This window comes from Dipodomys spectabilis, unplaced genomic scaffold (genome assembly GCF_019054845.1).
Source record: "Dipodomys spectabilis isolate Male_0828 unplaced genomic scaffold, ASM1905484v1 ptg000089l, whole genome shotgun sequence".
NCBI classification, from domain to species: domain Eukaryota; kingdom Metazoa; phylum Chordata; class Mammalia; order Rodentia; family Heteromyidae; genus Dipodomys; species Dipodomys spectabilis.
Window position 1 is genome coordinate 12,280,986 of NW_024870766.1, and position 13,358 is coordinate 12,294,343.

General features: G+C 36.0%; 1 protein-coding gene across 3 annotated transcripts in view; it reads right to left on the minus strand.

Annotated features, from left to right (window-relative positions):
* Nucleotides 1-12,053: 12,053 nt before the first annotated feature.
* Nucleotides 12,054-13,358, minus strand: part of Cd36 (CD36 molecule) — a 53,915-nt gene continuing 52,610 nt past the window's right edge. For all 3 annotated transcript variants that reach the window (XM_042684567.1, XM_042684566.1, XM_042684565.1), the window contains exon 15: nt 12,054-12,986. The gene's annotated coding sequence lies outside the window, so the exon portion shown is untranslated. The remainder of the gene's footprint in view (nt 12,987-13,358) is intronic.

Genomic DNA, 13,358 nt, shown 5'->3' on the forward strand with positions numbered 1-13,358 from the left:
CAAACTTGTCCTTAATCTCAATATGTGTCAAAACATCACATAGGAAATTACTTTGTTGATGTTGTCTCCCAAGTGTACCAACAGGCACACTACTCCATAGGGCCAGAATATATCAAAGAACAATTACTGCTTATCAAATAATAATTTGTGAATCAACTTAAAATACATGTTGAGAAGCCAGGACAAAGAGAAAACTCACAAACTTACATGTAGAATGGAAATACCGAATCCTGATGTACATAATAATTTAAATATTATCTTTGTGTTACATTGATATTCTTATTTAATGATAAAGTTGGTAAGATCACAGTTGTGTTTTGAGCAAAGGAGTCCAAACGTAGAAGGTGCCTGGCAAAATCTACTCTTGTGTTGGTGAGACACCAGGGCAGGTACACCTGGCCACAATTAGAACCAGTAACTGCCATACTTGTTATTGTTTAGTTGTTACATGTTGCTAGCACAGAGAAAATGACACACATATGAATATAGCTCATATGCATATTTAATGGATCATGTACATTTGGTAATCAATCTGTTCTTATTTTCAACAAATGCTTGTCTATCATTTTATACTAGCTATTTATTTCTATACTTATTTCTATCCTTGCTTTTTTCCCCCTTTAGCAAGAGAGCTGAATGTTCATGAATAAAACAAAAATATACCTAGTCCAGTGAAGTAAACAACACACCTAGCAAGAAGTTTTCTTACCAAAAAAAAATTAATCCACTTTTTGGCCTCTCGCCTAAGGCCTCATTGATCTATTGCACTGCCCTAAACATAGAGCATGCAAGCTGGCTGCAGGCTGGAGTGGGAGTAAAATCACTTTCTAAACGATAGAGATTTCCCAAGCTCCTAAGATTCATATTTTAAATGATTTCCAGATACCTAGGAGGAAATTTGTGCCATTAATACACACAGATGTTTCAAATAAGTTCTAAAAAAGAAAAAAAAATTAGTTGTGTATTATAGTTTATATTAGAATACAAAACTATCTGACCTTCTTACAGTGTTTATTTTCATGGTAAGACAGTTTCCCCCAAAGTCATCAATAGCTAAATTACTTTCATTAATTTATCAGGAGTATATGAAACTGCCTATCACATGTGTTCCCCTGACCACCCACTTACAAAAGCCCATCTTTCATTGGTTCTCAACTGTGTAGATTGGAGAAATGTTTAGGGCACAAATTGACCTAGACAGATCCAAACTCAACTGTCCCGCTTTCTCGTGGCATTGACTCTGATAGAGTTGTGCAGACATTTGTGACCACAAACTCCAACAGTCTTCTTTGAATTTTTCTTCTCTTTATGTTGTCCCTTCCCCTGCATTCTGTTCTACAGAATGAATCCAGGATTCATGCAGTCTGCCTCAGGTTTGGGGCAGCAATAAAGTAATATAACTATTAAAATATTCTACATAGTATAATATCATTAGGTTTTGAAATTTTATCAAGAGGATCCTTTCCTTTTCACATCAATTCTAACCAATAGCTCAAACTTCAGTATCTCTTAACAGTCTCCTGACCTGTCCCCTATTTTACATGCAGTAAATATGAATATTTGTCATGACTATAGTCAAACAGATCAAATTGAACTTTCGGGCAAATTCAGAGAATATAACGCTAGTGCTACTTTACCCTTGACTCTGTCATATAGATTAGTTTTATTGCAGTCTGAAAAGTATTCATTTTATGATTTCAATGGGCAAATGACAAAGCAGAGGAATATTTATAACAAAATCCTTAAGTCTGATAGATTTCCTTTCAACTTACTATATTCATACAGCTTTGATCTCAATGTTCTTCTGACAATAAATCAAGCTAATGCCAACAACAAGTCAAATAAAGCTCTCACAGATAGTCCAGTTCACTCTGACTTCAGTCATGGCCTTTCAGGGGTTTTGTGTGTATGAATCACTTGCACACTTGTGAAACTGAGATGCAGATTCAGTAGATCTGAGTAGGATCTACTAAATATCAATTCTATAGAATATCAATTCTGCATTGTGCACAAATTCTCAGATGGTATCAAGGCTCCTGTCTCAGAATTTACACAATTAAGGCAGCAAGATATTAAAAAATTACTCTCCATCAATGTAAGACTTCCTCTCAAATACATTAAAGAGAATTTATGAAATGTGGAAAAAAGGACACTAGCATCTCAGCACAGTAGAAAAGAGAAGATGGGAAAATGGAAATACAAAATAACTGATAAATGTACAATAAAAACTAATATAAAATTATGGTACTAATGTCAAACACTATGAAGTCAAATATATTTAAAAATAAAAACAAAGTGATTTTTATAAAAGGAGCATTTGGTTTTACAAATGTTTTTAAATGTAGCATCCCTTAAGCCACAAAAAGAAAAAGCAGTTTCTTGCATGTATTTGCTAAACCTGAAAACAAAATTTATTTTTAGGTTATAAGTTTATAAACTAAAACTGCAAATACATTAGGGGAAAAAAAAGAATATTGGCAATTCTGACATCCTTATTGCCTACTTGATTTCAAAGTCCATTCAAAAGGGTAGATAGGCCAAAAGATTGGCAGGGAAATATCTTCAGTGAATACACTGGATTTCAAACAAAATATGACCAATTTGTCAAGACACATCTAAAGTAAACTCTAGCCACAGAGATAATTACTGTGTAGGACAGAAATTGATAGCAATTTAGAAGACTGGCCAGTTTTGTACAAAGACTTACCTTAACCTACACAGTCAGCATATTTCTTTGTTAATTAACAGACAATATGTGGAAAGCCACATTTGTTTCCTTAAACAACATCCCTATCTGCTCTTATTTAAAAATAAACTCTGAAGAGAAGATTTTGTTTCTTCATGTACTTGTAAGCAGCAATCTATAGTCTCCTATTTTCAGATGCTGTTGCTACTCAGTGGTTTGCTAGCCTATTTGCAGAGACTCTAAAATTTCAAACTTAAGTTATCAACAAGAGCTATACTTTTGTAAATAAGCTTAGTTTGGGATTAAAAACAAGTGGCTTCACCAAATAGTGTATTTCTTCTATTTAATAAAGCATACAAATTAATCCAAAAACAAATAAGAATCTAAAAACATCCTTATCACCATTTACTTTCATTAACGCAAAACTGAAGGTCTCAATTCTCTTGCCTCTCATCAGAGTGCACAAAAACAGTCGCACAGAAAGCAGCTTTTTTGTTAATAGCAGATGGCTAGCTTTGTGGATTCATTGATGGGTCTTTTCAATTGTTCTTCTGGTCCGTTATTGTTCCATCATGAAGCTATTTTTTACTAGTAGGTTCTGTATAATTTGAAGTCATTTCTGTGATATCCCCAGTATTGTTTTTGTTGTTGTTGCTCATGATTATTTTGGCTATTCAGGGACTTTTGTGCTTCTATATGAATTTTAGGACTGCATTTTATGTTAATCAAAGAAATTGGTCTACAAATCTCTTTTTTAATTTTTGCGTTTTATGACTGTCTTCTAGGCTCTAATCACCCAAATAGATTCACTCTTGCAGTCGTTTCCACTAAGTATCCCAATGAGAGAAAGAGAGAGAGAGAGAGAGAGGAATATCCTAGAGATAGAGAAAGAAAGACTATCTGAGAGAGAGAGAGAGAGAGAGAGAGAGAGCACTGTCTTTAAATTCACATATCTTTAGCCTGTATATCCTCTCTCACACTCTTTATTTTTAATAGCTAAGTTTTAGCACCCTACTCAGTGCTCTTATCCTTCTACCCTTCTAGGGTACTTTACTACAATTCTAGCCCTTTGAACATATAAAATGATTGCATGGGTATTGTTAAGAATGATACCTCATGCTTTGTAAAAATCTGGTTAACTTTTGAACTGGAGTACTTTTTAGAGTTGAAGTAGATCTCCATGCCAGCAGTAAGAAATGGCATTATTTCAGCTTAACACCAGCAGTAAGAAATGGCATTATTTCAGCTTAACATATGTATATGTATATGTGTATGTGTGTGAATATATATATATTAATGAATGAATATATATGTTATATGTATCCAACAGAAAGATCTAGAATGACTAAGAACCCAGACTACAGAGAAAAATAATGCTAAGGCTTCTCCAGATTTTACCTGGGAAGAAAAGAGATTGTTCTCGGAACCACCATATTAGGCAGACTCCAGAATCCCTGTGTATTGAGGCTGAAGTTGTCTTTTCTGAGTTGTCCTTTTTTTAATCTCAGTCCCCATACTGCTTTGCTGCTTCTGTGAGCTCAGTGAACTGCAGCTCTCTTTCTTTTCATTTTATATTCATTTTTAAGATTCTCAACTCACAACTGAAACTACTGTGTATGGGTTCAGTCTTTCTTCCTTTGTCCTCAACCACTGCCCTTTGCTATAATGTATTTGTGTGTTGTATGTGCTGAAGGTGTCTTTCTCTCTTTTCCACTATCCAAGTTCTATTTTTATTAGTCTGGGCCCATTCACTTGTGGAACTTCAGTGCTTTCTTGCAGTCACCCACCCATAGATGGCTGCTTTCCACCTTTTCCAGCTCTTCTTTGATGACATGTGAGGTTTGGGTAGATGTCAGTCACTAGTTAGCATCTCCTACTCTTCCACTCTCTTCCTGGCTTGGCTTTTCTTTTCGTTTCTTTCCTTTTTTCAAACAAGTGCTGTGTTTTCATTACTTGCTTCTTCTTATTAGTAGTACTTTTTAAAAATATCTACCATAGGTTACTGCTTTGTGAGTTCTGAGTTACAAAAAATTGAATACTCATAATAGATTGCTTAAATCTGAAATTAACTTAACTTTGGTTGAACATAATGACTATTATGTTATTACTTTAAAAATTTTCAGTTTTTTACTATATGTCTAGGACAAGCAGAAAAGGTCAAAAGCTATGCACATATGATGATATAAGATGATGCTAAGCACAATGAACTACAAGATAAGGGGGCAAGAGGTTTTATCTTGTTGCTGTTGATTTTAATGTATTTATAATGTACTGTGTGATTTTTTTTTGTTTCTTTTGTACGTTCTTCCTAGATGGTATAACTCCTGTTATCACTGTATTTGCCCTGCATCTGGTATACACATTTTTCTAATTAGGGGAGGGGAAGAGAAATAACAAAATGCTGAAATAAGGATGCAGGTTGACTCATTGTAACAATGAGATGTATAAGACACTATGTTGAAAATGAACTTTACAGCTTGGGGTGGGGAGAGAGAAGTTGGGGAGGTAGGAAGGGAAGGCATGGTAGGGGAAAACAAAGGAGGGGGGAACAATGCTCCATAGGAAATGTACTCATTACCTTACTCATGTGACTATAACTGCTCTGTATAGTATCTTTTTTGTTGTTCTTGTTGTTGTTGTTGGTGGTGGTCATAGGGCTTGAAATCTGGGCCTGGGTGGTGTCCCTGAGCTCTTCAGCTCAAGGCAAGTGCTCCACCACTTGAGCCACACCGCCACTTCCAGTTTTCTGGTGGTTAATTGGAGATAAGAGTCTCACAGACTTTCCTGTCCAAGCTGGCTTTGAACCCCGATCCTCAGATCTCAGCCTCCTGAGTAGCTAGGATAACAGGCATGAGCCACTGGTACCCAGCTCTACAGTATCTTTACAATAATATATATATATATATATATATATAAAATTATGAGATTTTATGGTAAGGTTTATATTATTTTATATTGTATATTCCTTAAAACTATGCTAGCTTTTATTATTTTTTAAACTTTTTATTTATTTATTTATTTAATTTATTTTATTTGAGAACATACTGTACAGAGGGGTTACAATTACATGGGCAGGATAATGCATACATTTCTTACCAAGCATTGCAGCCTCCTCCTTTGTTTATCCTTCACATCCCTTCCCATCCTCCCCCCTCCCCCCCCCCCCAGTCCCAATCCTTCCCTCCCCCCCCCCCCCTCCCCGCACCAACATTGTAAAGCTTGTTTTCCACATGACAACTTGTACTTCTCATTGTTGCAACAGGTCCACCTGTATCCTTAAACGACTTGTTTTTCCCCATCTCCTCCACAAGTTATACTGACATCAAATATAGTGAAAGCAGGGGTTATACTGTGGGGAAGGGACATACAAAGCAACAAAGAAATAATCTTATAAATGCGTTAGAAACACATGCATGAAAGAAAAAAAATATTAAAATACATATCTAAGGGTTCATTTTCCTAACATCACATTATCTGACCTTTTCCACTTGACTCATACATATACTAGATATTGCAAATAAGGGAAACCATGGAGCCTATGTTTCTTTGGGCCTGGCTTACTTTGCTTAATATAATTTTTTCCAAGTCTTTCCACTTCCTAACAAATGGGGCAATGCCATTCTTTCTGATGGAGGCATAGAATTCCATTGTGTGTTTATACCACATTTTCTTGATCCATTCATCTACTGAGGGGCATCTGGGTTGGTTCCAGATCTTAGCTATGGTAAATAATGCTGCAATAAACATAGTTGTGCTGGTAGCTTTAGTGTGGTCTTGTTTGTAAACATTTGGGTAAATGCCCAAAAGTGGGATTGCTGGGTCATAGGGGAGTTTTATGTGGAGTCTTTTGAGGAACCTCCATACTGCTTTCCAAAGTGGTTGAACAAGTTTACATTCTCACCAACAATGAAGTAAGGTTCCCTTCTGTCCACATCCCCTCCAGCATCTGTTGTTGTTAGAGTTCTTGATTTTTGCCATTCTAACTGGAGTGAGGTGGTATCTCAATGTTGTTTTGATTTGCATTTCTTTTATGGCTAGGGAGGTTGAGCATTTCTTCATGTGTCTATTGGCCATCCTTCTTTCTTCTTCAGAGAAGTTTCTCTTTAAGTCTTTCGCCCACTTGTTTATTGGGCAGTTGTTTCTTTGAGGATTTGTTGTACTTGTAGAAAACTAAAGCTAGATCCTTATATATCACCCTGCACCAGAATCAACTCCAAATGGATCAAAGACCTCGAAGTCAAAGCAGACACTCTGAAAACATTACAGGATGGAATAGGAGAAACCCTAGGTCTCCTTGGCTCAGGCCGAAATTTTCTGAATAGAGACCCGGAAACACCACAAATCAAAGAAAGGTTGGACAAATGGGATTGCATAAAGTTGCAGAGCTTCTGCATGGCAAAGGACATAGCTAGCAAGATCAATAGAAAGCCCACGGATTGGGAGAAGATCTTTACTAGCCATACAACGGACAAGGGTCTTATATCGAAAATATACTTTTTTAAACTTTTTAATCTTCATATCAAAAATAGAATTGGTGGCCGGGTGCTGGTGGCCACCAGAAGTGGTGCTGTGGCTCAAGTTGTAGAGTGCTGGCCTTGAGCTGAAGACCTGAGGAACAGAGCCCAACACCAGAGTTCAAGCCCCACAATTAACAAAAATAAAATAAAAAGTATTTGCTTATTCATCATCATTACTTTTATGAGTTTGACTATTTTTAACCAGTGTTTTGTAACATTTATGTAATTTTGTGTTTATTATTAGCATTGTTTTCTCTTTCTCTCTCTTTTTTTTTAAGTGTAGCATTCTATCGACCATTTGTTGTTAAAAAAAAAAAAAGTGGGGAAAATTCCTTCAACTTTTCACTGTTAGGACATTTGTACAGACAGCTTTCCTGGATCTTGTGTTCTTGTTTAGCAGAGTTCTTTCCCTTCATATTTCAGATCTATCACCCCACTCACTGCTGAGAAATCTGCTGGAATGACATTACATTCTACTTCCTTCTTTCCTTGTGTTGCTTTCAGGATCCTTTGTTCTTGACACCTTAATTACAACATGTTGGGTGGTTTTATTTATCATATTAAATCTGATTGGAATTTTCAAACTTTCTGTACTTGGATATTTATATTTTTCTCTAGCTATGGAAGGTTTTTCTGGCATAACTTCTAAGCAACTGTTTGACTTCTTCATTTTTTCCTTCTTTAATTTATTCGAGTTGAACTTTTGTACTTTTATTGCTGTCCCATAAATCTGAAATGTTTCCTTTCCTCTTTTTCATTCTTTCCTTTCTTCCTGTCTGACTGCATACTGTTCAGAAGTTTGGCTTCAAGACCTCCGCACACTATGGACAACAAAATCTGCAGATACTCAAGTCCTGTTCAAAACATGGTAAAGCAACAATGTATGGCCTGTGTCTATTCTCCCTTATAGTTTAATCATATCTAATATAATGTAAATTATATATATATGTACATTAATGGTATATTACATTATTTAAGAAATAAATATTAGCTTGGCTCCAGTGGCTCACACCTGTAATCCTAGTTATTCAGGAGGCTGAGATCTGAAGATCGTGGTTCAAAGCCAGCCCAGGCAGGAAAGTCCATGAGACGCTGATCTCCAATAAACCACTCAAAAACCGGAAGTGGAGCTGTGGCTCAAGTGGTAGAACCGTCACATTGAACTGAAGAGCGCAGCGACAGCCCCAAGCCCAGAGTTCAAGCCCCATGTCAGACAAAAGAAAGCAAGAAAGCAAGAAAGCAAGCAAGCAAGCAAGCAAGCAAGAAAATTCTGCATATATTCAGTACAAATTCAATTTCGACTTTAGTTTTCTTCTAAAACTGGATGAATCTATAGGAGATTCAGAGGGAACTTTATGTTTTCAGATAGACTATAGTTGAATTTATGTGTTTTTCTTCTTGATCAATTCTCTGAATGCTCTCCACAGATTTTTTGTTGTTGTTAATTGTATTTTTCAGCTCAAAAATTTACTTCTTTTAATCGTTTCAATCATTATCTTAAATTCCTCAGTTTAGTTACATATTGTTTTCTTCATTTTCTTGAATTATTTTCTCTGCACTTTCTTGAAATTCTCCAAATTTCCCTAAAACAGTTATTTTTGAATTGTCAAGAAGTTTATATATACATATATATATATATATGTGTACTATATATATATATATATATATATATATATATATATGTCTTTTCTTAGTCAATAACTGGTACTTCATTTATCTCTATGTTGATAATTTTTCCTGATTGTGATTACTCATCAACATTTGCCTGTGGGAAGGAATAGCTACGTACTCCAGTCCTCATAGACTGATTTGATCTAGGAATGCTCTACAATATTAGTCTGTCCTAAGAATATGAGGAGACCAACTGAAGTGGCAACTACTCTGGGACCACTTTGGCTACTGAAGTGCTAAAAGATTCTCATGTACATAGTGGATTCTTAAAACTACCAAGGCAGGTTTAGCAATGGTATATGACTGATTCTTCTGGCTGCTGAAGCTTGTTGGTCAGTGACTTTTATCTGAACTCAATATACCTACAGTTTCTTGGTCATGGTGCAGGCTGCAGAATGGATCCCCTAATAAGGGCTCTGGGTTTCTTCATAGTGCCAGAGCTGTACTAGGTGTTTAGGTGTTTGTTTGTGTTTGTTTTGATGCATGTTGTTTGTTTGGTTCGGTTTGTCTCTGTAGTTTTGGTTTGGTTTGGTGATACTGGGAATTGAATTGAGGGCCTTGGGCTTCCTAGGCCCTCTACACTTGATTCATGCCTTTTGCCAGTTTTTGCTTTAGTTATTTTTCATTTAAGGTCTAACACTTTTGCTCAGTGTTGGTTTCATACTACAGTCTTCTTATATATGGCCTCCATGTAGCTAGCATCCCAGGTACGTGCCACTATGCCAAGCATACTGAATGAGATGATCTCTTATTAATCTTTTGTCCAGGCTGGCCTCCAATCTCTGCTTCTCAAGCAGCCTAAGATTACATACATGAGTCACTACACCCAGGCTAGAGTCTTTCATTATTGGGTGTTAGGTGTCTGCCTAGTGAAGGGTTTCACTGTGATACACCTGGCATTAATGTCTAAGGTAAAGTCTCACCCTTAACTGTTCTCTTTCTTGCAAGTGGATAGTATTTCACTATACGCTGTGCTGCCAAAGGTTGCAAAAGAGTAATACAAGTAATTTAAGACTCTTATCTACTGTCTTCCACTGATTTTTTTCTTAATATCATGCTCTCTTTGATATCCCATTTATAGTTTTTAATGCTATTGAAGTATTTTTGTATGTGTTTAGTTGCTTCTGAGCCGTTGATATTTTTATAGGGAGCATGATTACAGAGATATCCCCTTCTACCATATATATGTATGTTTATGTCTATATGAAGTAGGGAGGTCAGGTCTGGCCTGCACCATATTGGCCACGGCTCCATATCTTGTTTTCATGTTAGGGGAGGGTCATGCCCACCTCCCAGGTGATGGCCTGGCCTGAATCCTTGGAGGCAGGGATGGCACTTGTCTGATGGGTTGCTGGACCTGTCAGTCCAGTGCCTGGGGATTTCCTGTGACCCTACCCCCTGTCCTGACCATATTTAAGCCCAGACAAGCATAGGGCCCATCATGCCATGATACATGTCTCCATATTCAAGTCCTATGTCCTGTCTCCCGGCTCTTACTTGGTCATAATGGCATCCCTATTCAGCTCTCCATTGGAGCTGAATTAGTTTGTTGATATTGTTTTGTTCTTCTTTTCCACTCTGGCCTGTTTCCTAACTGTGCAATAAAGACGTCAAGAAATTGACCTCTCAAAATGTGGCTTCTCTAAATTCTTACTTTACAACTGTATATGTATGTATATATATTTACCCAATGTATACAATTTGAAATAAATGCTCCGAAAACATAAAGATTGAAGTACATGCATTTTAGTATATATATATATATATATATTAAATTTAATATATATTATTTTATATAATCCTTTTTGATATCTAAAAGCCACATAATGAATTTCTGTATGAATATGTATGTTATGATTAGTTATAACACAGGTCAAGTTTTACCTGCAATAAATATGTATTTGTCATTGAATTGCTTTTATTTCCCTGTCACGCTCAGAATTAAACTCTGAGCATTATGCATAATAAGTAAAAAAATGAACTATGAAGCTTCAAGCTAAGCACCGGTGGCTCACACCGGTCATCCTAGCTACTCAGGAAGCTGAGATCTGAGTATTGCAGTTCAAAGCCAGCCCAGACAGGAAAGTCCATGAAACTCTTATCCCCAGTAAACCACCAGAAAAACAGAAGTGGAAGTGTGATTCAAGCCTCATGACTGACAAAAAAAGACACACACACACAAAAACACACAAAAAAACAAACCAACAAACAAAAACAATACCTATTTTTAGCTATCAGGGAAGGGGGTTTAGAATCTCATAATAAATATAAATATTTTAGAGTAATATTTTCCCCCTTTTAATTCAAAGAAAGACAAATGAATATAATTCAACTATCTTCAGGAATTCAAAGGTTCCCTACCAAGAGATGCCACCTTAACATGGGGTAGTTATGATGACCTCTCTTGGAAGAAATCTTAGCAGCAATTTGCAACATTTACCTTTTAAACTAGCATAAAAGGCATGAAGGAAGTAAAGTCATTGTTAATATTGATATCTACACAGTTGAGTCATCAATGCTCATTTGTTCTGTATCCCTCTACATGGAAAACACAGAGTTTGTCTTACCTTCCCTTTCTATGTCAAAACTTTGTAGGACTAGTGTAGTCTACAATAGGTGAGCCTCTCTGCTAAAAGAAAGCAGAGTGAGATATCAATATGTCTAATAGTCTTATAAAATCTGATAAAATCAAAAGTTATTTCCCCCCAATCAACTTAAAAGATAAGTAAATTATTAAAACAGGGGATGGATAAAGAGGGGAGATGAGGGAACATGTTGAAAAAAGGGAGTTCCTTTGAGTTCTTTTATGCATGAATGGAAATATTACGAAGGACTCCCCCCAAGGTACAACTCAGAGATGTTGATTTAAATAAAAATTGAATTGAGAAAGAAATATAGCTTCAAAAAATACAGCCACAGGGGCTGGGAAGGTGGCTCAGTGGTAGAGCGCTTGCCTTGCATGCCTGAGGCCCTAGGTTCGATTCCTCAGCACCACATAAGCAAAAAGAAAAAAGCTGGAAGTGGTGCGGTGGCTCAAGTGGTAGAGTGCTAGCCTTGAGCTGAAGAGCTGAGGGACAGCGCCCAGGCCCAGAGTTCAGGCCCCAAAACCAGAAAAAAAAATACAGCCACAGAAAATAGGATAGATATTTCATAACACAACAGGAACTAGACAAAAGTACTGGAATTTAAAGAAGAACATCTTTTAATAGTTGACATCAGTCCTTCTGCAGTGACTATGAAAACAAGAAATATTATAACCAATAACTTTTGATGTACATTCTACTGTTTGTAATATTCCATATAATATTTTTTTTATTATCCTGTACAGCTCTTAATACTAGAACAGCATTCTGAGGTTGCCAGCTTTAAGTTGCAACTGAGCAGGAAAAACAAAAACAGAAACAAAAACAAAACTGAAATGTACTCAGGAAAAGTTACACATTGAAAACAATAAAGATGCTACAGATAATTTGCATGATCAGTGACAAAATTATAAGTCACTTTAGGAAGTGAAAAATGGTTACAATAGCTGCTTTTGCTGTACAAAGTATTCTAGGCAAAACGAAAAATTAAGGTTTAATGAATGGCTCATAAATCATTCAACTTTTAGCTCTCATTCTTAAATTCCTTCAGAATCTTTGGAGCTAATCCAATGTAATGACAGTACGTAGATTTACCCACTGCAAATAAACAGCCTCTGAGCATGACAGTCTTTGTCTTTTGATAAGCAAGACAAGACTATTTTGAATGTCCACTCTTCTGCTGAATTTGCTATCTGGGAACCAATCCATGAACCAAAGCCAAGCAGAAACCAGTGGTTCCTGGTCAAATATGTAGAAACGAAAACCAATTCAATTGTATAAATGATGTTGTTGTTGTTGTTGTTTTAACGTTCTGGGTTTTATACAAACTATACATTTTAATGACATCTTAATTCTCTTGAATTGTGCTGCAATTTAGTGCCAAAAATATATAGAAAGTGCCACCATTTCTTCAACTAAAGGATAAGTTGTGTTTTGTAAAAATAGAGCAGAATAAATCCCCATTTTTGCAGATTTATATTATGGAAGGTCTTGATGTAGCTGATGCATATATGTAGACTCATTTATTACCTGTAAAGTAGAAGATATTTTATTACTTAACAAAATGCAGTAGAATAATAAAAAGATACTTTCTATTTTGCAGTCTAGCATCTCATATAAAGGCTTTTTAATGTAGCTATCCAGCACACCACATAACCAGGAAAGGTAACTAATTAACTCTGCCCTAGACAACATTTCCATATTCCCAAATCCCATTCTCCATGTAGATGTTCAAAAATTACTACTTTCGAAAGTACCTCATGATCCATGAGTAAAAACACTTTCTTATACTTTATTCTCTCTTGAGTATTTATTTCCTCATTTTTTCAGTTTAAAATTTTTCCTGGGAACATACATTTTAGAATTAGTTAAAAACAGGTTTGTTTGAGGAAATCTCCATTT